The sequence below is a fragment of the Dendrobates tinctorius genome, unplaced genomic scaffold (assembly GCF_039654945.1).
Source record: "Dendrobates tinctorius isolate UK_male_01 unplaced genomic scaffold, ASM3965494v1 ptg000162l, whole genome shotgun sequence".
Taxonomy (NCBI): Eukaryota; Metazoa; Chordata; class Amphibia; order Anura; family Dendrobatidae; genus Dendrobates; species Dendrobates tinctorius.
Genome location: NW_027361829.1, coordinates 22,782,226 through 22,808,251, shown reverse-complemented (window position 1 = coordinate 22,808,251; position 26,026 = coordinate 22,782,226). Strand labels below are relative to the sequence as shown.

The following is a 26,026-nucleotide window of genomic DNA, read 5'->3' as shown; positions in this document are numbered from 1 at the left end:
CCATTTTCGAGAATCGGTCTACAACCACCAGAACAGGGGGAGCGAGGCAAATCGGTAATAAAATCCATGGCTATGTGCTGCCATGGAACCGAAGGTACAGGAAGCGGAAGCAGAAGGCCGGAGGGTGGCTGTCTGAGTACTTTGTTCTGAGCGCAAGAAGGACAATAAGCCACAAAGGCTTTGACATCCTGGGAAAGGGATGGCCACCAATAGTAAAGGGATATCAAGGAAAGAGTCTTCTTGACACCAATGTGGCCGGCAATCTTGGACGAATGTCCCCAGTTCAACACTCGTCTCCAGTTGTTCTTAGCCACAAAGGTTCTTCCCAGAGGTAACGTGGTCAACCTGATAGGAGCCACGGTAATCACCTTAGACGAGTCGATGATATGGGAAGGCTCTTCTTCAGCCTCAGTCGACTGGAAAGACCTAGACAACGCATCCGCTTTAACGTTTTTATCGCCGGGCCGAAAATGAAGTTCAAAGTCAAAGCGGGCGAAGAACAGGGACCACCTAGCCTGCCGGGGGTTGAGTCTCTGAGTGGACTGGATGTACGCCAGGTTCTTATGGTCCGTATAGATCTTGAACGGATGTATGGCGCCGTCCAGTAAGTATCTCCATTCTTCCAAAGCCAATTTAATGGCCAACAGCTTTGTCGCCGATGGAGTAGTTTTGCTCAGACGGGGAGAAAATTTAAGAAAAGAAGCCACAGGTGACTAGGTGTCCGGAAAATGACCTCTGCAGAAGGACTGCGCCGACCCCGGCAGAAGATGCGTCCACCTCAAGGGTGAAAGGTCTATTAACCTCAGGACGATGAAGCACTGGAGCCGAGGCGAAGGCTCGTTTAAGGCCTGGAAAGCTGCTTCTGCCTCTGGGGACCAATCATTTGGGTTAGCCCCTTTGCGGATTAGGGAAGAGATAGGGAGAACCAACGAAGAAAAATGGAGGACGAACTGCCGATAGTAGTTCGCAAAGCCGAGGAAACTTTGGATTGCCTTCACTCCATGGGGCCGTGGCCAATCGAGAACGGCAGACACTTTCGCCGGATCCATTCGTAGACCGGAGTGTTGTGAGTTCATTTTCCGGTCCACCAGTTGTGAGTTCTCCTTCCAGGCTCCCTCTGGTGGTAACTGGAGGTAGTGAGGCTGATTTAATCAGTAGAGATCTGCCACCTGATAATGAGGATGACGATTGGACCTCAGGAATCTCAGACTGGATTTAAGACAGCCGACGCCCTAGTCTGGTGCTGGTGATTCTTTCTGGCTTTTCAGGTCCTGGCTTTCAGCTCTGTTCCAGTCATTTCAAGCTAAGTTTTTCTGCTAATGTTCACACTTGATTTTGTTGGTCTATTCAGTTTTTTGTGTGGTCACCCAGCCCCGGCTGGGGCTGTGCTGAATTTCCACTCTTATTTATCTGTATTTGCCTATTTGCTTTTTTGTCCCTTATTAGATTGGCCTCTTTTTGCTCTGTCTCAGAATATTTCAGAGTGCTAATATAGTGGGAGAAGTCTAGTGACTTCAGGGTTAATTTTACTATCAGAAGTGTTGGACATTATTTTTGTAGGGTGTTTGGCAGATTGCAGACAGTGTCTTTCCTTTCCTATCCTTTCTAGTTAGTTTGGGCTCCATCATTTGCTCAGGCTATTTTCCTGCCTGTGTTTGTGCTTTCATCTTGTTTCACCGTCAATACATGTGTGGGGGCTGTCTTTCCTTTGGGGTCTGCTCTGGGGCAGTTAGTTTTCCCCTTTTCTTGCTTTAGGCTTATTTAGTCCTCCAGCTGTGACAAAGCGTCTAGGACCATCGTAGGTACGCTCCACGGCTGCTGCTAGTTGTTGTGGTTAGGATCTGCAATCTGCATAGCTACCAACCTCTCTGGTTTTCTGTGACTTAGCTTGTTTAGTCTTTTCCTCCTCGGTGACCCATTCATAGCAGAATCACCAGCCATACCGCAGATTCTAGGGTACTCAAAAGCAGGAAAAAGTTGTTAAAAAAAGAAAAAAAAGTGTCAAATTTTTTTTATTATTATTTATTTTTTCCTCTTTTTTTTTCTGGGGCCGTAGGAGGATTTTTTTTTTTCCTAATGGAGATTAAGCAATTGTCTGATCGTGTGGAGCAACTTGCTGCTGAAGTGCAGGGAATTTCCACCTACCTCATTCAGTCACATGTTGCTGAACCCAAGATCCCTACTCCTGATGTGTTTTCTGGGATCGGTCTAAATTTCTGAATTTTAAGAATAATTGTAAATTATTTATTGCCTTGAAGCCTAACTCATTGGGGAGCTCTGTGCAGCAGGTTAAAATTGTCATCTCCTTGCTGCGCGGCGATCCCCAGGATTGGGCTTTTTCTCTGAAACCTGAAAATCCTGTTCTGACTAATGTGGATGCATTTTTTCAGGCCCTGGGGTTGTTGTATGATAAACCTAATGCTGCTGATCAAGCTGAGAGAACCCTGTTGGCATTAAACCAGGGTCAGGATTCTGCAGAGTCAGGCTACTTTCACACTTGCCTCTTTTTGCTGTGCGTTTTTTGCCCAAAAAACGCATGGAAAAAACGCATACAAACGCTGCTTCTTTTAAAGCGCATGCATGAAAAAAACGCAGCATTTTTATGCGTTTGTATGCGTTTTTAGTGCGTTTTTTCAACAATGTTTGTCCACACCCATAAAAAAAAAAAAATCAATCTGGCAACACACACGACCAATGGGATGTCAGTGGCGGTGTGGTATGTTAATATATAGACCCTGTCTACAGTATTCTTCACATTTGCTTGATTTTTCTTGTGTCAACATGGATCTGCGCTGGAAGAGTTTTCACTTCAACTTGGATTTGGACATCGCGATGGCTCAGGCTTATGCAGTTGCTTGCCATGAACAAAGGAAGAGAGAGAGGCAGCAAAGACGGCAGCAGCGGCGTATGTGGATACATCTAATTGTTGAACTCCGGGAGAGCCGTGGGGCATACCACACCTTCTACAGTGAGCTACAGGAAAACCCGGAGAAATTTACAGATTATATCCGGATGTCCCAAGAAAGCTTCAGGGATTTGCTTGGTCGAGTCCAAGAATCCATCCGGAGACAGGACACACAGCTCCGTCGTGCGATTCCTCCTGAGGAACGGCTACTGGTGACATTACGGTACGTAATATTTTTAAAAACCAAGGGGTGGGGTCTGATGGGTTTTTTTTTTACATGTACTATTCAAAACCTTGGCTAATTATTTTTCGTGAATGTACTAAAATATTTTATTTTATAGTTTTACAAAACCATATACAGAAATATTAATTTTAATTCTTTCTCTGTTTCGCAGATTCCTGGCGACTGGAGAAACCCTATCTTCACTCCACATCCAGTACCATATTGGAATCTCTACCTTGTCTGGAATTGTTGCGGACACCTGCCGGGCTCTCTGGAATGTTCTTTGTCCAGAATTTATGCCCCTGCCCACAGCTGAAAAGTGGATGGAAATTGCTAACAAATTCTGGACAGTCTGCAATTTCCCCAACTGTTTGGGAGCTGTTGATGGTAAACACATACGGATCATCAAACCCAAAAGGACTGGATTAGAGTACTATAATTACAAAAAGTACTTTTCAATAGTACTCATGGCCATTGCGGATGCCGGATGTATGTTTGTAGCAGTGGACATTGGCGCATTTGGCCGTGGTAATGACTCACAGGCTTTTAAAAACTCAGACATGGGCCGGAGGTTGTATGGCAACCAATTTAATTTCCCTATGCCACGGCCTCTTCCCCACACCGAAGCTCCGCCACTGCCCTTTGTAATGGTTGGGGATGAGGCTTTTCAAATGTGCTCAAACCTACAGAAACCCTACTCCAGCCGGGACTTGGACCACACCAAAAAAATATTTAATTACAGGCTGACCAGGGCCAGAAGAATTGTCGAGTGTGCTTTTGGGATTCTTGTCTTCAGATGGCGAATTCTCGGCACAGCCATTAATCTTAAACTTGAAACCGTCGATGAAGTGGTGAAGGCCTGTGTGGTTCTATATAATTTTGTGATGGCTAAAGAGCACCCGACCTTTGAACTCGATGATGCTGCTCCTAACCCATTGCCTGAATTCACTCAGCACCCTCTCAGGTCATCCGTTGAAGTTGGCCAAATGAGGGACCAATTTGCGGCCTACTTTATCTCTGATGTAGGACGGGTGCACTGGCAAGATGAAATGGTGTAAATGTTTTCGTTTGTGTATGTTAATAAAAAACCTGATTTGATACCAGTACCGAGTGCACTATGTTTTTTACACTCCAATAAAATAAAAAAATTCCCATGTATACCTGTGAATTCATGATCTCACACCTGGGCAGGTAAATACCCATATGAGTTAAAATGCAGCATCGCTAGTCTGCGTGAAATATATTGGTACGTAAGCAAAGCTGCGGGTTAAATATGATATGTGTATTAACCAGGCCATTATTGATCAATATAACCAGGCCATGATTGATAAATCGTTATGATTATGACATTTGAGCGACTTTGGTAGGATCGGGTTTTAGGAAACCAAATTTGTTTCAAATTAAACTTGTCCAACTAGTGTAAAAAAAGTAGGTGATTCGTTCAAAACCCAACCCGAATGCAAGTTAATGGGGAATAAAAGTCTGCATTGAGTGGATGAATGTAATCAGCTCAATTCCAACTTTTATTTCCCATTAACTAACATTGTGGTAGTGTTTCGCAAGAAACTTGCCTTTTTTTTTGCCCGAGATTCACCAGTTTGTGTTTCCGGAAACCAGATCCTAGTCGGTAAAACTCTAGTTATTATACTAGGCCTTGGTATTTAACAATTATACTAGGCCTTGGTATTTAACATATGACTATACTAGGCCTTCGTATTTAACATATGACGTGTTTTTTACCCATCAGTGGATTCAACACACAAGAGTATGTTGTTAATTACAAGGTATATCAATAATCCCCCTTGCCTAGAATCACAATAAGTGAAATGAGGATGGTAAAAACAGCCAATCCTCCAAACACTTTTTATGACACCTTGCAAAGTTTAAGTTGCATTGTGTGTACGGCGCAGTGTGTGTGAGCGGCGCCAAAAACATTAATCAAACTTATGGTTAACCAGAAATTTAAATTTATTTTGAACCAGAAAAATTAAAAAAAAACTTTATTTTTTTCTGCGTTTGGGGGCAGATGGTTGCAAGTTGGGGGTGTGCAGGGAAGATGCAGAACTTACAGTTGAAGAAGGTGTTCTAGGGGAAGGGGCAACAAAACTTGTGGGGGAAGGGAGTCCAGTTATGGGACTTGAAGTAGGAACAGTTTGAGGAGATGAAAGAGGTTCAGGTACATTGGTCCGAAGTGCTTGTCTACGCAAACTTGTCTGCCTGGACCTACTTTGGCCCAATGCCCGCCTTGATTGATGGCGCCTTGAACTTGTGGCAAATATTGAATGTGGGTCCCCCATCTGCTGCTGTGGCTGCTGCTGCGGTTGCTGCTGCTGTGGCTGCTGCTGATGCTGTGGCTGCTGCTGATGCTCTGTGGTGGCGGTGGCAGTGCTCGTCCTTGCAGGAGGACTGGTGGCGGCAGTGATGGTCAAGGTTTGCGGAGTGGTGGTGGCAGGGCTACTACATGTTGTAGCAGCAGGGCTGTTCCACGTTTGCGGAGTGGTGGCTGTGCTCCAAGCATGCATGGGTGTGGCGGTGGTGCTCCAGACAGGAGCAGCGCTTGCCATGGTGGTGTTGGTGAAGTGACCAGCTGCACTCAGACTTGTGGTGGTGTAACGGTGGGTGTCCTGGCTTTGAATAGAGGTGTCCGTGCAGTGGTATGCAGCACAAGTCGGTAGTGAGGTGAAGCGAGTCAATGGTGGCACAGGTGGAAATGACACCACTGACTGCTGCTCATACCGATTATGCTGCATAGCCTGCAAGAAAGCATTGTTGCAGGCCTGCAGCACATTCAGCTGTTGCTCAGGACTAAGGTGTTCCACCATGCCCTTTTCAATCTTACTAAAAAAATGGTGCGCTGGTCTGTTGAGGTAGGCCTCCAGACGGTCAAGGCGCTGTTCGACAGAAAGGAAGCGGTGTTCCATGTGGTTAAAACCACGTTCCATGAGTGAAAAACCGCTTTCCACTCTGTCGGACAGCGACTTGAGGCTGGCATTAAAGGCCTTGCTCAAGTACATAAACTCGGGCAAGACATTCCTGTCCAAGGCCCTCTGCCGCTGGCGGGTAGTGCCCGCATAACCAGTGGCAGAGACCTGGGACAGGGGAACACCTGATGGACCAGCTTCCTGGTCAACAGCTGTCTGTGTAGCTAACCTGCAAGGTGCTTCCTGGCTGTCGGATGGCTGGGACGGGTCAGAGGACGTCCGATGAAGGACCGCTCCAGGGCTAGGTTGCAGGGTGCTGCTCCAGGTGCTGTGGAAGAAAGGAAAATCATTACTATCATGCCTTTACAAGAAGCATCAGCTGTGGATTAGAAAAACACAGATTAATAAAAATAAAACCCCAAAAATTATAATACTTACGATCTGGTGGCAAGGACCGGTCTTAGGAACTGCAACGCGTGATATTGACGGTATCTTGTTCTTGTCCTTGATGCAGATCCACTGCGAACCTGGCCCTCAGCACGAACATCACTGTTGAAGCGGTCCTTGATCGAGCGCCAACGTGTTCGGCGTTTGTCCACTGTTGGAAAAACAAACCAACAACATGAAAAATTGTGTTTGATGCACAACATATGCTATCACTAAACCCAACAGTGCCATCAAGGACCTTAGTCACAGCGGCACAATACAGCAATAAAATACCCAAAGCAGTCACTGTTGAGCCAGATGACACTGTTGGGTTTCCTGCTAGAATATATCTAGCCCGAAACCCAACATTGCCATCAAGGACAATAGTCACAGCGGCACAATACAGCAATACAATACCCAAAGCAGTCACTGTTGAGCCAGATGACACTGTTGAGTTTCCTGCTAGAATATATCTAGCCCGAAACCGAACATTGCCATCAAGGACAATAGTCACAGCGGCACAATACAGCAATACAATACCGAAAGCAGTCACTGTTGAGCCAGATGACACTGTTGGGTTTCCTGCTAGAATATATCTAGCCCGAAACCCAACATTGCCATCAAGGACAATTGTCACAGCGGCACAATACAGCAATACAATACCCAAAGCAGTCACTGTTGAGCCAGATGACACTGTTGGGTTTCCTGCTAGAATATATCTAGCCCGAAACCCAACATTGCCATCAAGGTCAATAGTCACAGCGGCACAATACAGCAATACCCAAAGCAGTCACTGTTGAGCCAGATGACACTGTTGGGTTTCCTGCTAGAATATATCTAGCCCAAAACCCAACATTGCCATCAAGGTCAATAGTCACAGCGGCACAATACAGCAATACAATACCCAAAGCAGTCACTGTTGAGCCAGATGACACTGTTGGGTTTCCTGCTAGAATATATCTAGCCCGAAACCCAACATTGCCATCAAGGTCAATAGTCACAGCAGCACAATACAGCAATACAATACCCAAAGCAGTCACTGTTGAGCCAGATGACACTGTTGGGTTTCCTGCTAGAATATATCTAGCCCGAAACCCAACAGTGCCATCAAAACAATAGTCACTGTGGCATAACAGAGCAGGGAAATACTTACTAAACGCCTTTTTGGAGGGTGCAGTGGCGCTGTCCCAGCTATCCATCAATGCTGCGGCCGCCTCATTCCATAGCCGCCGGGTCACCACATTGTCCTTGTACAGCCGGTCACAGCTGTCCCACAACGGGCCACGCTCCTGGACCAGGCGGATAATCTGCTCATTATCCACGTATACGTCTTCATCCCATTGTGGAACCTAGACAAAACACATTCATTAGAATATTCAAATTTTGAGTGAATAAAAAGTTACAAAAAAGATACAGAAAAGAGGAAATATAGAAGATCAAAAATAAAGGACATTACAAATCATTTGATACTTACATCCCGTATCACCACCGGGACATGGCTTGGCTGCTCCTGCTGTTCGCCCTCAGTAGTCACGTCCGCAGAAAATGACGATGTCTGAAAAAGAAAAAAAAAAACGTAAGAGATTTGGAGAAGCAGCAGATATACTTACCAAACGCACGAAAATAATCACCTCACGGTCTGCTTGCGCCAGTTCCTGCCGGGATGGGGAATATTCTGATTCCGAAGACATACTGCATGTAAAAATAATAAAACACATTAGTACATATACAATTTAAAAGAACAGGCATACATTATTAGATGTAATAATACTCACATTCTTGACGCTGAAGCTGGGATTGAAGATGGGTTCGTTTTCAGCCGAATTTCTGCTCTCCAGTCTGTCACTATAGTTGTGGTAGTGTTGGCAGACACCTCCTTTATATAGACATGTTTTTTGGAGGGTTGGGAATTTTATAACATGTCTAACCAGTGGACACCAAAAAACGCATGCGCAAAAAAAGCATACATGCGCATGCCAATGCGTACGTATACGCACCCATAGACTATAATGGTAATTTTTTGCACAAAACGTGCGCATGCGTTTTTTTAAAGTGGTTGGCCGGACCAAAAAATGCAACATATAGCGTCTGGAAAAAAAAACGCACACCCCAAAAAACCGCAGCCACTAAAAACGCATACGTGGCATGCCAATGCGCACATATACGCACCCATGTTAAATATAGGGGAAAAATGCATGCGCACGTATGCGTTTTTTTACAGTGAAAAAAACGCAAGTGTGAAACCAGCCTTATACTGTCAAAAATTCCGAAAGTGGGTGGTCCTTACTACATGGAATGATAGTGCATTGCAGCTCTCTTTCGGAAGGGTTTATCAGAGACCGTAAAAGATGTTATGGTGGGATTTCCTGTTCCCTCTGGTCTGGATGTTTCTATGTCAGTAGCCATTCAAGTTGATCGGTGTTTATGTGAACATAAGACTACACAGGAGGCGCTGCCACCTTTTGAACAAACATCTGAACCTATGCAATGTGATGGGGTTTTGTCTAGGGCGCAACGTCAGGAGTTTAGAAGGCGTAGTAAGCTGTGTTTTTTCTGTGGAGACGCCTCTCATACTATTTCTGTCTGCCCTAAACGAGAGAAACGTTTTGCACACACATGTGCTGTGGGCAGTGTACAACCTAAGTTCCTTTTGGCAATTACTCTGATCTGCTCCCTATCCACGTTTTCTACTAAGGCTTTCGTGGATTCAGGAGCAGCGTTGAATCTGATGGATTTGGACTTTGCTAAATTGTAAATTTTTGGTGCTGCATAATTTGCATGATACTATTGTTCTGGGTTTTCCCTGGTTTCAAACTCAAATCCAGTTTTGGATTGGAAGTCTGGGTCTGTGGTGAGTTGGGGTTGTCAGTGTGTTCTTAGGGACGCTCCTGTTTTCTCCACCTCTCCTCAGTCTCATGATATACCTGATTATCTAGCCGATTTTTCTGATGTATTTAGTGAGAGTAAGTCTGCATCTTTGCCTCCTCATAGGAGTTATGACTGCAATTGAATTGATGCCTGGGTGTAAATTTCCCAAGGGTCGGCTTTTCAACTTATCTGTACCCGAGCATGATGCTATGCGGTCCTATATTAAGGGGTCGTTGGAGAAGGGTCATATTAGACCATCCTCGTCACCTTTAGGTGCTGGCGGTTTTTTGTGGCCAAGAAAGATGGTTCATTAAGACCGTGTATTGATTATCGTTCCCTTAACAAGATGACTGTTAAATATCAGTACCCGTTACCTCTGATGTCTGATTTATTCTCCAGAGTTAAGAGTGCCTGCTGGTTTACTAAGCTTGATCTCAGGGAGGCGTATAATCTTATTCGCATCAAGCACGGGGATGAATGGAAGATGGCGTTTAATACTCCGGAGGGACATTTTGAGTACCTGGTGATGCCTTTTGGGCTCACTAATGCCCCTTCTGTCTTCCAGTCCTTTATGAATGATATATTCCGTGAGTTTGTGGATAAGTTTTTGATCATCTATCTAGATGATATTTTGATCTTTTCTAGTGATTGGAATTCTCATGTGGAACACGTCAGGACTGTGTTCCGGATTTTGAGGGAGAATTCCCTGTTTGTTAAGGGATCGAAATGCCTCTTTGGTGTACAGAGGATTTCATTTTTGGGATTTATCTTGTTTCCGTCGACTATTGAAATGGACCCGGCCAAGGTACAGACCATTTATGATTGGGTTCAGCCTACTTCTTTGAAGGCCCTCCAGAAGTTTTTGGGTTTTGCCAATTTCTATTGTAAATTTATTGGTAATTTTTCTGGTATTGTCAAACCACTGACTGATCTGACCAAGAAGGGCGCTGATGTGCTGAATTGGTCTCCTGAGGCTGTCTCAGCATTTCAGGAGCTTAAGCGGTGATTTACTTAAGCTCCAGTTTTACGGCAACCTGATGTCTCATTTCCATTTCAGGTGGAGGTAGATGCTTCTGAGATTGGTGCAGGAGCTGTTTTGTCCCAAAAAGACCCTGTGACTTCTAAGATGAATCCCTGTGCCTTCTTTTCTTGAAAGTTCTCCCTATCTGAACGCAACTATGACTTGGGGAATCAGGAATTGTTGACCATGAAATGGGCATTTGAGGAGTGGAGACATTGGTTGGAGGGAGCTAGACATCAAGTTGTGGTCCTCACCGATCACAAAAATTTGATTTATCTGGAGTCGGCCAAACGCTTGAATCCTAGACAGGCTAGATGGGCCTTGTTTTTCACGCGTTTTAATTTTGTGGTCTCTTTTCTTCCGGGCACTAAGAATGTTAAGGCAGACGCCCTTTCTAGGAGTTTCTTTGCCGATTCTCCTAATGTGACCGAGCCTAATACCATCCTAGGTGAGGGGGTAGTTCTTTCTGCCATTTCGGCCGATTTGAGACGCGCCCTGGAGGAATTTCAGGAGGATAAACCTGAGCGTTGCCCTATGGGAAAATTGTATGTTCCTGACTAGTGGAGAAAGAGAGTGATGTCTGAAATTCATTGCTCCGCATTGGCTGGTCATCCAGGTATTTTTGGTACCAGAGATTTGGTGAGTCGGTCCTTCTGGTGGCCTGCTTTATCTCGTGACATCAGGAATTTTGTACAGTCCTGTGGGACTTGTTCTCGGTCTAAACCCTGTTCTCGTTCTAGTGGGTTGCTGATGCCCCTGCCGGTGCCCAAGAGGCCATGGACCCATATCTCAATGGATTTTATTTCTGATCTTCCTGCTCTCAGAGAATGACTGTTATCTGGGTGATTTGTGATAGATTTTCGAAGATGGTCCATCTTGTACCACTCCCAAAATTGCCATCTGCTGCTGAGTTGGTGCCCTTGTTTTTACAACAGGTGGTTCGGTTACACAGGATTCCTGAGAACATTGTGTCCGACAGAGGAGTCCAGTTTGTTTCCAGATTCTGGAAAGCCTTTTGTTCCAATCTGGGAATTCAGTTATCCTTCTCCTCCGCGTTTCATCCTCAGACCAATGGACAGACTGAGAGAACAAACCAGACCTTGGAGTCTTATTTAAGATGTTTTATATCTGCTGATCAGGATGATTGGGTCTCATTTTTGCCCTTGGCCGAATTCGCACTGAACAATAGAGCTAGTTCTGCCACTTTGATGTCACCCTTTTTCTGTAATTTTGGGTTTCATCCTCGATTCTCTTCAGGGCAAGTGGAATCTTCGTCCTGCCCAGGTGTGGACACTGTGGTTGAGAGAATGCAGCAGATATGGGACCAAGTGGTGGATAAGTTGTCACTCTCTCAGGAAAAGGCCCAGCGATTTTCCAACCGGCATAGGACCATTGGTCCCCGGTTTAAAGTGGGTGATATGGTTTGGTTATCGTCTAAGAATATTCCTATGAAGGTTGCATCTCCAAAATTTAAGCCAAGATTTATTGCAACGTATAAGATTTTGGAGATTCTTAATCCTGTTTCTTTTCGATTGGCTCTTCCAGTTACGTTCAAGATCCATAACGTATTTCACAAGTCTCTGTTGAAGAGGTTTGTTGAGCCAGTGGTTCCTATGGCAGCACCTCCTGACCCTGTGTTGGTTGAAGGCAATGTGAAATATGAGGTAGAGAAAATATTGGATTCTCGTTTGGTTAGATGGAGACTCCAGTATTTGGTAAAATGGAAGGGTTATTGCCAGGAGGATAATTCTTGGGTCTCTGCCTCTGATATTCATGCCAATAGAATGGTTCGTGCTTTTCACGGGGCCCATCCTGATCGGCCTGGTGGCGTGGATGAGGGTTCGGTGACCCCTCCTAAAGGGGGGGTACTGTTGTGAGTTCATTTTCCGGTCCACCAGTTGTGAGTTCTCCTTCCAGGCTCCCTCTGGTGGTAACTGGAGGTAGTGAGGCTGATTTAATCAGTAGAGATCTGCCACCTGATAATGAGGATGATGATTGGACCTCAGGAATCTCAGACTGGATTTAAGACAGCCGATGCCCTAGTCTGGTGCTGGTGATTCCTTCTGGCTTTTCAGGTCCTGGTTTTCAGCTCTGTTCCAGTCATTTCAAGCTAAGTTTTTCTGCTAATGTTCACACTTGATTTTGTTGGTCTATTCAGTTTTTTGTGTGGTCAGCCATCCCCGGCTGGGGCTTTGCTGAATTTCCACTCTTATTTATCTGTATTTGCCAATTTGCTTTTTTGTCCCGTATTAGATTGGCCTCTCTTTGCTCTGTCTCAGAATATTTTAGAGTGCTGATATAGTGGGAGAAGTCTAGTGACTTCAGGGTTAATTTTACTATCAGAAGTGTTGGACATTATTTTTGTAGGGTTTTTGGCAGATTGCAGACAGTGTCTTTCCTTTCCTATCCTTTCTAGTTAGTTTGGGCCCCATCATTTGCTCAGCCTATTTTCCTGCCTGTGTTTGTGCTTTCATCTTGTTACACCGTCAATACATGTGTGGGGGCTGTCTTTCCTTTGGGGTCTGCTCTGGGGCAGTTAGTTTTCCCCTTTTCTTGCTTTAGGCTTATTTAGTCCTCCAGCTGTGACGAAGCGTCTAGGACCATCGTAGGTACGCTCCACGGCTGCTGCTAGTTGTTGGGGTTAGGATCAGGGATCTGCAATCTGCATAGCTACCAACCTCTCTGGTTTTCTGTGACTTAGCTTGTTTAGTCTTTTCCTCCTCGGTGACCCATTCATAACACCGGAGTCTAAAATAATGTACCCCAGGAATGGTAAGGACGTCTGTTCGAAGACACATTTTTCGAGCTTGGCGTAAAGGTGGTTCTCCCTTAAGCGCAAGAGGACTTGGCGCAAGTTTCTTCTGTGAGCAGACAGATCAGCGGAAAACACGAGAATATCGTCCAAGTAGACTACCACGCAGGAGTACAGCATATCCCGGAAGACGTCATTTACGAACTCCTGGAATGCCGCTGGGGCGTTGCAAAGGCCAAAGGGCATGACCAAGTACTCATAGTGGCCGTCTCTGGTGTTAAAGGCGGTCTTCCACTCGTCACCGGAGCGAATGCGGACTAAGTTGTAGGCCCCACGAAGATCCAACTTGGTAAAAATTCGTGCACCTCTTAGTCGGTCGAAGAGCTCGGGGATCAGTGGTAGTGGGTACTTATTCTTGACTGTGATATCGTTCAGCCCTCGATAGTCTATGCAGGGACAGAGGGAGCCGGCCTTCTTTTTGACAAAGAAGAATCCCGCTCCTGCGGGTGACGAGGACTTGCAGATGAAACCCCTGGCTAGATTCTCTTGGATATAATCTGACATAGCTTGGGTTTCAGCAGGCGAAAGCAGGTAAATTCTGCCCCTGGGTGGGGTAGCGCCAGGAACGAGGTCAATCGGGCAGTCGTATGGACGATGAGGAGGCAGAGTCTCAGCCTCCTTTTTATCGAAGACATCCGTGAAAGACCAATAAGCCGACGGCAGACCTGCAGGTGCCGAGGATGGACAGGTAAAGTTCATGGGATGGACGGCCGACAAGCACTTCTCCTGACAAGATGGCCCCCAGCGGAGTATGTCACCCGACCGCCAGTCCAGGGTTGGCTCATGAGTTCGTAACCAAGGGAGACCAAGAAGCAGTCCTTGGGACATAGTCGACAAGACATGAAAGGAAATCTCCCGATGCAGAGCTCCAATCTGCATCTCAATCTCCTCGGTGATATGGGTAATGGTCTCCTGCAAAAGTTTACCATCGACCGAAGCAATTACCCAAGGAGTCTCCAGGGACCTGACAGGAATCCGGTATTTTTTAACCGCCTCGAGCCTAATAAAGTTCCTTGTCACTCCTGAGTCTAAGAAAGCCTCTTCAGAATAGCGCTTAGAGTCCACATGCAACAGAACAGACATGATCAAGGGGGGAGAGGAGTCACGTATACCCAGGGAGGCCTCTCCTACCACTCCTAGGCAGAGAAGTTTCCCGGCTTCTTGGAACAGGAGCAAAGAAGATGAGAAGGACTCCCACAGGAAAGACAGAGTCATTGTGTGAGCCTCTCATTGCGGCGCTGCTTGGCCATCTTGAAACGGTCCACCTGCATAGGCTCAGAGGCGGAGACCATAGAACAAGGCACTGGTCGGGAGCGGGGAGGACTGCAAGTAGACAGAGGGAGACGAGAATATCTTCTCTCTCTGGCTGCCTCACGGGTACGCTCTTGAAAACGCAGCTCAGTGCGTGTGGCAAGAGAGATCAACTCCTCCAAAGAGGTAGGGGTATCCCGGCCCACCAGTTCGTCTTTAATCCGACCGGAGAGACCACGCCAGAAGGCCCCCACAAGGGCCTCATTGTTCCAACTGAGTTCGGAGGACAAGGTGCGAAACTGGATGGCATATTGTCCTACCGTTAGAGTACCCTGGTGGAGGTTAAAGAGGGACTTGTGGCGGAAGCCAGACGACCCGGCTCGTTGAACACCTTGCGAAAGGTGTCCAAAAAGGTGGAAAGCTGAGAGACGAGAGGATCATCACGCTCCCAGAGAGGGTTTACCCATGCTAACGCCTCCCCCTCTAAGTGGGAAACAATAAAGGCTATCTTTGCACGCTCGGTGGGATAGTGCTGCGGCAAAAGCTCAAAATGTAACTGGTATTGGTTCAAAAATCCACGAAAAAACTTAGGGTCACAACTATATCGGGGTGGCTTGCATAAGCGAGGCAGCGGGTGCGGGGCCGAGGACTGTGCAGAAACAGATTTATGGAAAGGAGCTGATTATCTACCGACGCCATATAGTTGAGGATATGAGCCTGGGTGTCGCGAGTTCTTGCTGGAGGCTAGCCAACTGGGAAGCATTCCCAGGGTCAGAGGACTTTAAGGCAGATAAACAGGACTCCATGGACTTGAGAAATGACATAATCCTAGTCTGGTTCTCCCGGAGGAACACCAGCTCCTTTAGGACGGGCGCCGTGGTACCAGCGGAGTCCATGGCATGATTATACTGTGACGACTCCTGGAGTGGACCCTCTGGGTCATGGCACCAACCCGCCCAGGGCGAGCTGACCTAGTGAGGACCACCCCCTATACAGGGAGTGTCAGCGGCAAGCCCCAGGGGGTAAGGTACCACGACTGCTGGCACCAGGCGGCCGGCTCACAGGAGACACGAGTGAGTGTGTCTGCAGGAACGTGCAAAGCGGGATGCGTGCAAAGGAGCACGTAAGAATACAGAGCTAGATAGCAGGTGTGCCAGGAGGCACAACAGAGTACTGGAACGGAGTACAGGATAGAGCGAGTGCCAGGAGGCACAGCAGAGTACAAGGCGGAGTGCAAGATCAGAGCGTGTGCCAGGAGGCACAACGGAGTACAAGGCAGAGTGTAGAACCAGAGAGTGTGCCAGGAGGCACAGCAGAGTGCAGGTTCAGAGCGTGTGCCAGGAGGCACAGCAAAGTGCAGGTTCAGAGCGTGTGCCAGGAGGCACAGCAGAGTGCAAGTTCAGAGCGTGTGCCAAGAGGCATAATAGAGTACAAGGCAGAGGACCGGAATACAGCGCACAGCCAGGCAGGAACATGGCAGACCAAGCCAGGAAGTACAACAATAATCAGGCACCTCCCATAGGAAGAGGTAGCCTGATATAGCACCTGAGTCCTAGAACTTCCGGGTCAAGTCCTCCAGTATCATACAGAGGACAAGACCAAAGACAGAGCTGTGCAGAGCGCGCGTGCGCACTGGAACATAGCGCAACCAGGGAGCTAGGAGCGAGAGTTGCGCGTGCGCACCCGACGGGACCCTCGGAGCGGCTGCGGTACCAGAAGTGGTGACGACGAACCCGGGGTCCCGCCCCCAGGTGGGAGCGGCGTGACAGGCGGCGTGACACAATGGCTTGATCAGGTTCACGTGGTACACCTGGTAGGGCTTCCACTTCCCTGGTAGGTGGATTTTGTAGTTGACCTCACCAACTTTCTCCAACAACCTGCCACTTGACCAGGAATTTGGTCTCCACAATGGGTACCAGCACAAGTACTCGATCCCCTGGATTGAACTGTCTTACCCTGGCTGACCTATTATACACCCTGGACTGGGCTTCCTGAACCTTGAGGAGGTGCTCCGTCACAATGGGCATCACGTTGGCAATCCTCTCTTGCATCTGGGTGACATGCTCTACCACGCTTCTATAGGGGGTGGTTTCAGCCTCCCAGGATTCCTTTGCCACATCCAGGAGCCCTCGAGGGTGTCGTCCATAGAGCAGTTCATATGGGGAAAAGCCAGTAGAAGCTTGGGGAACTTCCAGAATGGAAAACAACAGGGAAGGAAGCAGACAGTCCTAGTCTCGGCCGTCCTTCTCCACTGCTTTCTTCAGCATAGCCTGCAAGGTTTTGTTAAATCTGTCCACCAGCCCATCAGTCTGGGGATGGTACACTGAGGTTCTGAGCTGGGAGATTTGCAGGGTCTTGTACAGCTCCCTCATGACCTTGGACATGAAGGGGGTCCCTTGGTCCATCAGCATGTCCTTCGGCAGCCCGGTTCTGGAGAAGATATGGATCAGCTCCTTAGAGATACATTTAGCAGAGGCATTTCTTAAGGGTACCATCTCTGGGTACCGGGTAGCATAATCCAGGTCCACCAGTATGTATTGATGTCCTCTTGCAGACTTTACCAGGGGACGGGTCCCACCAGGTCCATCGCTATCTGCTTGAATAGCACCTCGCTGATGGGCTACAGTACCAGAGGACTGCAGAAGTGAGCTACTGGGTAGGTCAGCTGGCACGTGGGACAGGAATGACCGTAGTTCAGGATTTCTCTGTAACACCCAGGCCAGTAGAATCTCTGCAGAATGTGCTCCTTGGTCTTATCTGCCCCCAGGTGACCACTCAACACATGGGAATGAGCGATGTCTAGCACTCTGCGTCTATAGGGCCCTGGTATCAATAACTGTTCTATCACCTCACCTTTTGGCTTGGTTACCCTGTAAAGCAGATCCCCAATCACAGAAAAATGAGGAAACTGACTGCCGGCTCCTGAGGCACACCATTTAACACAGTAACATTTTCAAATGCCACTTTAAGAGTTAGGTTTCTAAGTTGGGCAATTCCAAAGTTTCCCCCAGACACCTCCAGCTCAGGGATGTTGGCCTCAGTGGATGCTGCTTCATTCTCAACATCAACCAGCACACACAACGGAAACCTGTCATCTGCAGCCTACGATGCGGTTTCTTTGGGAGAAACCTGGCTGTTGTCCGGACAACCAGACGTTCTCTCTTTCCCCCACAAGTCTCAAAATAATACGAAGTCCTGCCCTAGTATAATAGGGTGCAATAGGTCCTTGACCACGCCAACCTCATGGGACTCTATGCCACAGTTTGTGTTAATGATCACTTGAGCCACAGGATAGTCCTTAGCATCTCCATGGATACAGCGGACGCTCACCCTTTTTCCTGGAATCAGCTGATGGGGAGTGGTAGCACTCACTAGGGTTACCAAACTCCCTGAGTCCAGCAGACCAGTCACTTACACCCCATTTACTGTTACGGGACATGCTTGCAGCCCCTCCCCTGTTTGAGGGACAGCATTGTAGGCAGGGTATGCAAAATACCAGCAGCGCTGTCCTGTGCTGCAGTCCGTTGGCTCAGTGGTCATGGTACACCGGGCCGCTATGTGTCCAGGGGTATGAGACTTCCAACAAATTACACTATGGGAAGGGACCTTGGGCACTAACTCCGGTACTCTTGGCCACTCCCCAGGTGTGGCTCTAGCCGCCCCTCTTTTGGGTGTTAGCCCCGCTTTGGGACCCTTAGTACGGGGAGGCTCAGCCCCCTTACTTCCCCACAGAACTCTTGACTGCCTGGTACCTCTCCACCAGGTTCACGAGGTCATCAGCATTACAGGGATCTCCCTGGGCAACCTAGAACTGCATAGGCCTCGGCAGGAAGTGTATTAACTTGTTCATAACGACCCTCTCCACCATCTGTGCTGGGGAGGAAGATTCAGGTTGCAACCACTTTGGGACCAGGTGTAGAAGGTCAAACATTTGGGACTAGGGAGGTTTGTCACTGCGATAGGCCCACTGATGCACTCGCAGCGCCCTGACAGTCAGAGTCACTCCTAAGCGTGCCAAGATCTCAGCTTTCAACTTCGTATACTCTGACCTACAATGCTAGGTCATAGTAGGCCTTCTGCGAGTCACCTGTTAAATATGGTGCCAGATCCTCCACCTACTGCTCCGAAGGCAATTTCTCCCGTTCAGCCACCCTCTTGAAAACAGTGAGGAACGCCTCAACATCATCCCCCGGAGTCATCTTTCGGACGTGGGCGTCATCAGCTTGACCTGGGGTTGGGGGCGCTCATCCTGCCCTGAGTGACAGTTGCCAGAAGCTGTATCTGCTGCTGTTGTTCCTGCTGGCTCTGCTGTAACAACAGCCTGTTGGTCTCTTGCTGCTGATGCTGGGACTGGACCAAGTCTTTCAGCAGGTCCTCCATTTTGTATGGCGATGCTTGCTGCCTTGCAACAGACTTAACCCAGGACATGCGGTTTTGACAGTCACACTGCCTCTTGGGATTCGTGCCCGTGCTTCTAGCATCAATTGTAGGAATCTGTACTCACTTGGTTGCGATTGAGGTAGGCACAGGATGCAGTATTTTGGAAATGTCCACGCAAGTTTATTAAAGTTGCATAAACTGCTCTGGATACTCAAAATAAATGAACAGCCTTTTCCAGCACAAGGTGAAAAGCAAACAGGGACAAATACACAGTCCATATAATAATGCGGGTCCGCCCGCTCTGGTCATTGTCTTTAGCACACACATGGGAGGTCTCCATACCTCCTCCAGCCACAGACACTGAATGAGGCAAATGGCCTCCATTTTATTATCCATAACACGCCCCTGGGGTGGGGATGTGTGAGCGGTCAGTCCCACCCATCACTTAAGACCGCTCGTAAAACCCAGCACTGGAGTGGCCCAAACAACTCTCTCAGCACTACATGTACTGGAGCATACTTCCGAGCTCACATCACCGCAGCTAATAGCCGCAGTGACACATATCTCCCCTCCAGGACTCGTGCGGCCGCCATCTTACAATACATATAGAAACAGGGTGTAAGGATTCCAGATGTTTCATGGAGCCTGTTTTGCCCTTGTCCAAGATGGAGTCTGTTACTTCGTCTTGCCCTTGTACTTCCTGTCAGTTCTGTTATTAAAGTCCAGGTTGAGAAACACTCCTTTTATTTCGTGTGCTGCTGGCTCCTGAGCTTCCTGCTGGCTTGCTTCTGTAGTTACTACTGCTGCTCATTACTCGGTGCTTCTGCCTCATCACTTCCAGCTGCCTTCATTCATCTGTGCTGCTTCCTGATCCTGACTGTGGTTACTTTTGTTTGGACGTCTAAGTGAGGAGTTATACTTTTCTGGAACTGCTGTGTCTTTAAGAATGTTTTACATTATTATCAGTGTACTAGTTCTTGAGCTGTGGCTGTGCGACAGTGCGGGCTGTGGTGCTGGACTTTGCGGGACTTTTTCAGCACTAAAGTAGTTAATTGCTGAACATCACCTGCATATTTCTGGAATGCCATGAAAGTTGCTGGACATTTTCGTTACGTATAAGTGTCGGTCGTACTCAGCTTCATTTAACATAGTTGCTGGACATTTTCTTTTGTGCTGTTTGCACTTTGTGGTAAATTCAGGATAATCTCTGTTAGTTTATGTTGTACACCTTGCTTGTTTATACAGTTTGTTTTGTAAAACCTTCGGTCTGAGATTTGTTCTTATCCTATGCAATCAGATTCCATAGTATCTTCATAATTGTTACAGGATACTCAGGCCACAATAAGGAATCTGCTGGGATAATGTTGACTGAGGCAAGGTTGGATCTGTTCCCCATGATTAACTCTTTACAAGAGGGCATGGAGGTTCTGCTAAACAAGATTGCTAACTGGGAGGTCCATTTCGGACAGGCTTTGCATGACTTAAGTAATCTAATAACAGCACAGGTACCTATACCTCCGGTGCAGCCGCTGCCAGTTAGCACACCCAAGTTACCGCCGTTTAGATTTAATGGAGACCGCTACAAATTTTGTGAGTTTATTGATCAATGCATTTTGTATTTTGATGTGCATGCTGCCCACTTTCGTACAGATCAGTCCAAGGTCCTATGTATAATCATGTTACTTACCTCACGAGCACTCGCTTGGGCAAATCCGCTTATCGAGACTCATGACCCCCGTTTGAATAATTTAGACAATTTTCTAGCTGCAATGTCTATGATGTTTAATGATCCTAATCATCGCACTACTGCTAAAACTGCATTGTTATCGTTATGTCAGAGTAAGAACTCTGTTATTGAATACGCTACTGAATTTAGATGGTTAGCGGTGGGTACAGTTTGGGACTGTTATGCTCAATTACCCATTTTTAGGAGGGGACTTTCTAGTATGGTTAAAGATGAATTAGCCCGGGCAGATGCTCCTCAAGACTTAGAGGCGTTCATACAGCATTGAGTGCGCATTGACATACGTATTACTAAACGTAGACAGGAGAAATTTGCAACCTCTAATTGTGTCACTTACTCTCCCCTTTCTCCTAAAGAACCTGCAGGCAAATCCTCATGAGAACTGGATGCTTTACAGCGGCGTGAGAGTAATGAGCGCAGGGATCATCGTTTTCGTGAGTTTGTGCTTCTACTGCGGTCAATCAGACCATTTTCTTATTACCTGTCCCAAGCGGCCTCGCAAGGTACTAGCCGCGGTAGGGGAGTATGAGGATCAGGATGCTGAATCTGTTGTTTCTGGGTCCAGTTCTTCTTTGAATGCTGTCTTTCCTTCTCTGTCGGTGACTGCCTCTCCTAAAATACGAAAGGATAAGGATATGCATTGCTCCCTCATTAAGATCTTGTTTTCGGGAAAATGGATCTCCTGTGCAGCCATGGTAGATTCTGGGGCGGGAAGTAACTTTGTGACCCTAACCTATGCCAAAGAACATGGCATACAGATTCAACAGAGAGCCACCCCAGTAACCATGGAAATAGTGTATGGTTCCCCTCTAGTTTCAGGAATGGTGGATCAGGAGACAGTACCTCTGGAGATTTTCATAGAACCCAATCATCAGGAAGTGCTGTCCTTTATGTTAATTTCTTTGCCACATTTTCCTTTAATTCTAGGAATTCCCTGGTTGCAGTCGCAGAATCCAGTCATCAACAAGGAAATCACTTTTTCACCAAGGGACACACCAGTAACAAGTCAGGCAAGTTCTCGGGATACGGAATGTACCTCTAAGGTATCTATGTTACCATCAATATATAATGAATTTTCTGATTGTCGCAAACGCGGTAGAGTCAACGCCTCCACGTCGCCCGACCACGACGACATAGGGCGAGCATCCCAGATAGGGAGAGAATGTGGACCCACTGGACCACATAGAGTAACCTGGACCTACCCAGACTAAGGAAGGGCAGTGAGCAGGGTCTGTGGCAGCTGAGCATGTGGACGAGGTTGCAGAACTACATGACACCGTACAACTTCAGGTATGAAGACATAAAGTTTACTCAAACAGAAACACAGTACATGAACGAAACATAATTATGCCAGGCTCCCGATTCCGCACATCATTAAAAGGTACAAGTCTCAAGCAGGGGCGCACCTATAATGCGGCCATTTGAGCCTGTCGCCTCAGGCGGCAGACAGCTGCTGTGCACAGGGGGCGGCATTATCGCTCTGCTACCCGCAGCACCTACAATTTAGCCTCTGCACACTGGTGCTTCTGGTAGCTGCAGAGGCTTGTAATTGATGAGGTCACAGGAGGGAAGGAGTAAGGGCCCCCTGACCGCCCCCCCTGATGAGTATAATCTCTTTTTTTCTTATCTTTCGGGTTACATCGGGGGGGGGGCTTATCTACAGCATTACAGAATGCTGTAGATAAGCCCCTGATGTCGGTGTCAGCAGCTCATATTCGAAAAAAGGGGTGACAGATTCCCTTTAAAGGGATACATTGATGAGAATCTGGCTAAGGGTTTCTTTCTTCCCTCCTCATCACTGGCAGGAGCACCCATCTTTTTCGTAAAAAAGAAGGATGGAACTCTTAGGCTGTGTGCACACGTTGCGGATTCTCCCGCGGAATTTTCCGCACAAAAACTGCAGCTCTTGGCAGAAAATGAATGTGCGTTTTTTATGCGGTTTTGCCGCAGTTTTGATGTGTTTTCGCCGCGGATTTGATGCGTTTTTTTTAGTGCGGATGTTTGCGTTTTTGTAAGCTAAATAAAGATATGTTATTTACCAAAAAAAAGATTTGTGATGTCATTTCTGTCCAACCTCCTCATTTACATTGGTCCAATCCACACTCCATTACACACACAGATAGATGGATGGAGGGATGAATGGATGGATAGATAGATACAGTTGTGGCCAAAAGTGTTGACACCCTGTTGAGGTAGGGCTAAATTAACCCTTCACGGTTGATCCAGTGATTTCCAAATTAGTTCACAGGGCATTGCTAGCAACTGGGAATGACCACACGGAGACGGGGGGTCTCTGTACGGGAAGATCCAGGCAGATCACTGAGCCCCTTTACTGAATCTCACATTACATAGCATTCCGCTTAATTATGCAAAGTATACAGCTACCAATAGAATCGTAATACATTTAAGCCAATAGTATTTCAAGAAAATCGGAATATGTCCCTAGCTGCGTGACATAGAATATAGAACAATAGCACATTCTTTTAGGGTCTCATCTCATATCTCATATCTTGTACAAGCTGGAACAGTCTGGTTTCATAACAGCCGTGAACTTTCATCTAGTTAAGTTACAAAATTTAACTCGTAAACAACAAAATGGCGTTGCTAGCACAAAAATGGATCCCGGAGAACAAGATGTCCCGTACATCTGAATACTGTACTTCACAATTCCCCCTAGATAAATTTTGTTAACACATATGCAGCATCAGAGGTGCTATCCCAAGCCATAAGCTCGAGGGGTACTGGTCTTCACATGACTGATGCCGTGTTATCAGTCATGGCTGTCGCGGCGCACCCGTCCCCCCTGTATACTACAGTTCACGAATAACAATTTTTGGTGATGGTGGTGGAGATCTTTTGTAGGTAGCCATGTGCTTGGCTTCAACATCTTCATCAAGTAGCCTTTTAAGATCGGTGCAGAGAAGAGCAGGGGCAACGACGCCTTTGGTATCATCATTAGCTGGCTTAGTGTAGAATTTCCTAATACATAGAGAAATACACCTAAGAACAAGTTTTAGTATCACATATACAACAAGGATACAGGCAGCGGTGTGTAACAAGCTTTGTAAGATCCCAGCTACCCAGCCCCCAATTCCCTTAAATCAATTGGCTGGATTGAGAAAGGAGAAGGTGTCTGACCACCAACTGTCCTTATTACGATCATTGTGTTTATCGTATTGATCTCTGAGTCTTTGAATGTCTTCTAACTTTAATTTTTAACTTCATAGTACTGTTAGGATCTATATATTGACAGCAAGCGGGTCCGATGACCTGACACATACCACCTTGTGCTGCTGTTAAGGAGTCCAGCACTATAGTATGTTGATTAGTGACTATAATAAGTTGATTTTGGACAGCAACAGTAGTGTTAAGTAAATCCAATATATCCAAAATTTGATCATCTAGATAGTCTGTGGCCCTAACCAATTTATCCCACATTTGTGTAATCATAGGGTAAATGAAAATGGAACTGACAATTTTATTGGCCACACTCATCTGCACTATATGTGGTCTCCCTGAAGGGCGGGGTGAATTGTCCACAGCTCTTTTGTATAATGTATGTTTGTGTATAGCCTGTGTATCCAACTGTTTCTTCGGAATAACAAAGGTGGCCGGGGTCAAGCGACCCAGAGTACAAGTACCTCTTACCCCTACTGGCAACCATTTATAAGCATTGTCTCCACATACCCAGAACATGTCATCAGGTAAATCCCATAGGGCTGAATGTTGCAGCACCAATCTATGAACCAAGTCTATGAATGCAGATGCATTCTGAAGCATACACCAAGCTGGAGATTGTCCTAAAGGACTACAATAACCTACATCGGGATTTCCACAAGTGGGGGTTCCTGGCACATATTCAGAGTACTCATTACAAGATATATTGCCAGGAATACTGGCACAGGTTTCGTTAGAACCCTGGGGAAACAAATTAGAATATTCCCATGACATGTTATGTAACCACCTTTCTAGCAACATTGGTTTGAAGGCGTCAGTAGAGTGTGAAGTTACATTGAAAATGACTTGTAGACCATACGTTGGAACTTGCCCCAGATTGATTAGACTAGTCTTATTCTTAGTGACCTAAGCCCCTCCTTTGTAGGCCAAATATTGAAGTTGTGTATTACTTCCTGAAAGGTTACCTTGCCACCAGGGGTATCCCACCCATCCCACAATAGGTATACCAACAGTTAAATTCCATAACTTAGCATTATCTGTGGCATTATTAGCGAGTGTGTCAGAACAGTCAGTCCAAGCAAATAACTCCTCAGGTGGAACAGGGATAGCCAAAAAGGGGATGCTTGTGGCTGACACTGGTGAATACGTGCAGATCCAACAGTCTGCCAGAGACTGGGAATTGTCCAACAAATCTCTCAGTAATTTTTCATGATGTTGTATAAACTTATTATTCAAGGACGTTGGGGAATTTAGGCTGTCCCATGCAGTTACCAATAATAATATGAAAAATGCGAAAAACCAAAACATTATGTCCCCTTTATTTGCTATTGACTTGTTGGGTGATGAGGAGAACTTGATAGGGACCGTCATATAAGGGTTCTAGTCCGTGCTTCCTGACATGCCTTTTCATGACTACAAAATCACCAGACTTCAGGTTATGACAGGTGTCGGTTTCTGCTGAATCTGGAGAAGAAAAGGAAACTAGAACATGGGTGTTAGCAAGATTTTTACTAAGCTGAATAACACATTGAACAGCACGGTCAGTTTCTTCTGATAACTGCTGAGGCTGGAAATTTGCAACTGGGGGCCTAGCACCAAACAATATCTCATATGGGGACAGGCCAGGTTTTGCAATAGGGGTGGTACGGATATGGTATAGTACAATGGGTAGGAGCTCTGGCCATGGAGCCGTAGTCTCCTGCATCATTTTGGTCAATTGTCCCTTCAGTGTGCCATTCAACCTTTCAACTTCCCCACTGGATTGTGGGTGGTACGGAGTATGGAGGGCTACAGTGGATCCAAGCATTGTCAAAACTTCTTGGTACACATGAGAAGAAAAGGCCGGACCTTGATCACTTTCAACAACTTCTGGAACCCCATATCTGCATATAACTTCAATCACCAGTTTCTTCGCTGTAGTTTTTGCAGTCATGTTGGTAACAGGGAATGCTTCCGGCCAACTGGAGAACCGGGGCCCAGTAGAATTTTTGCACCAGCGCGAGGGCCTGATTCTTTCCTCGATGTGTAGGCCCATATGGCAATAGCAGGGTACATCTGCTTAGGGAGACACACAAGTCGGTCCTTTTCCAGAGACCATTATCCATTCGTGCCCCATCAGTCTTCCATTGCTTCACCTCTTCCTTTGGAGACATTCTCTGCATCGTCATTAAGCGGTCTCGCAGGGTCCGACAGAAAACTTCAGTCTGTTGTAGATCATCAGGTTCTTGTAGGGTCAATGCTTCTTGTAACTGTTTACGCTGAGAGCGTGTGGTCACCATAGTTGGTATGGTTGGTTCA

The 26,026-nt window shown here is 46.7% G+C and overlaps 1 long non-coding RNA gene across 1 annotated transcript in view; it reads right to left on the bottom strand.

Moving 5' to 3' along the window:
* Positions 1–22,843: 22,843 nt before the first annotated feature.
* The window catches only part of LOC141052659 (uncharacterized), a 34,356-nt gene continuing 31,173 nt past the window's right edge, over positions 22,844–26,026 (bottom strand). The window contains exon 2 of the long non-coding RNA XR_012220875.1: positions 22,844–23,530. This is a non-coding gene — a long non-coding RNA (uncharacterized lncRNA). The remainder of the gene's footprint in view (positions 23,531–26,026) is intronic.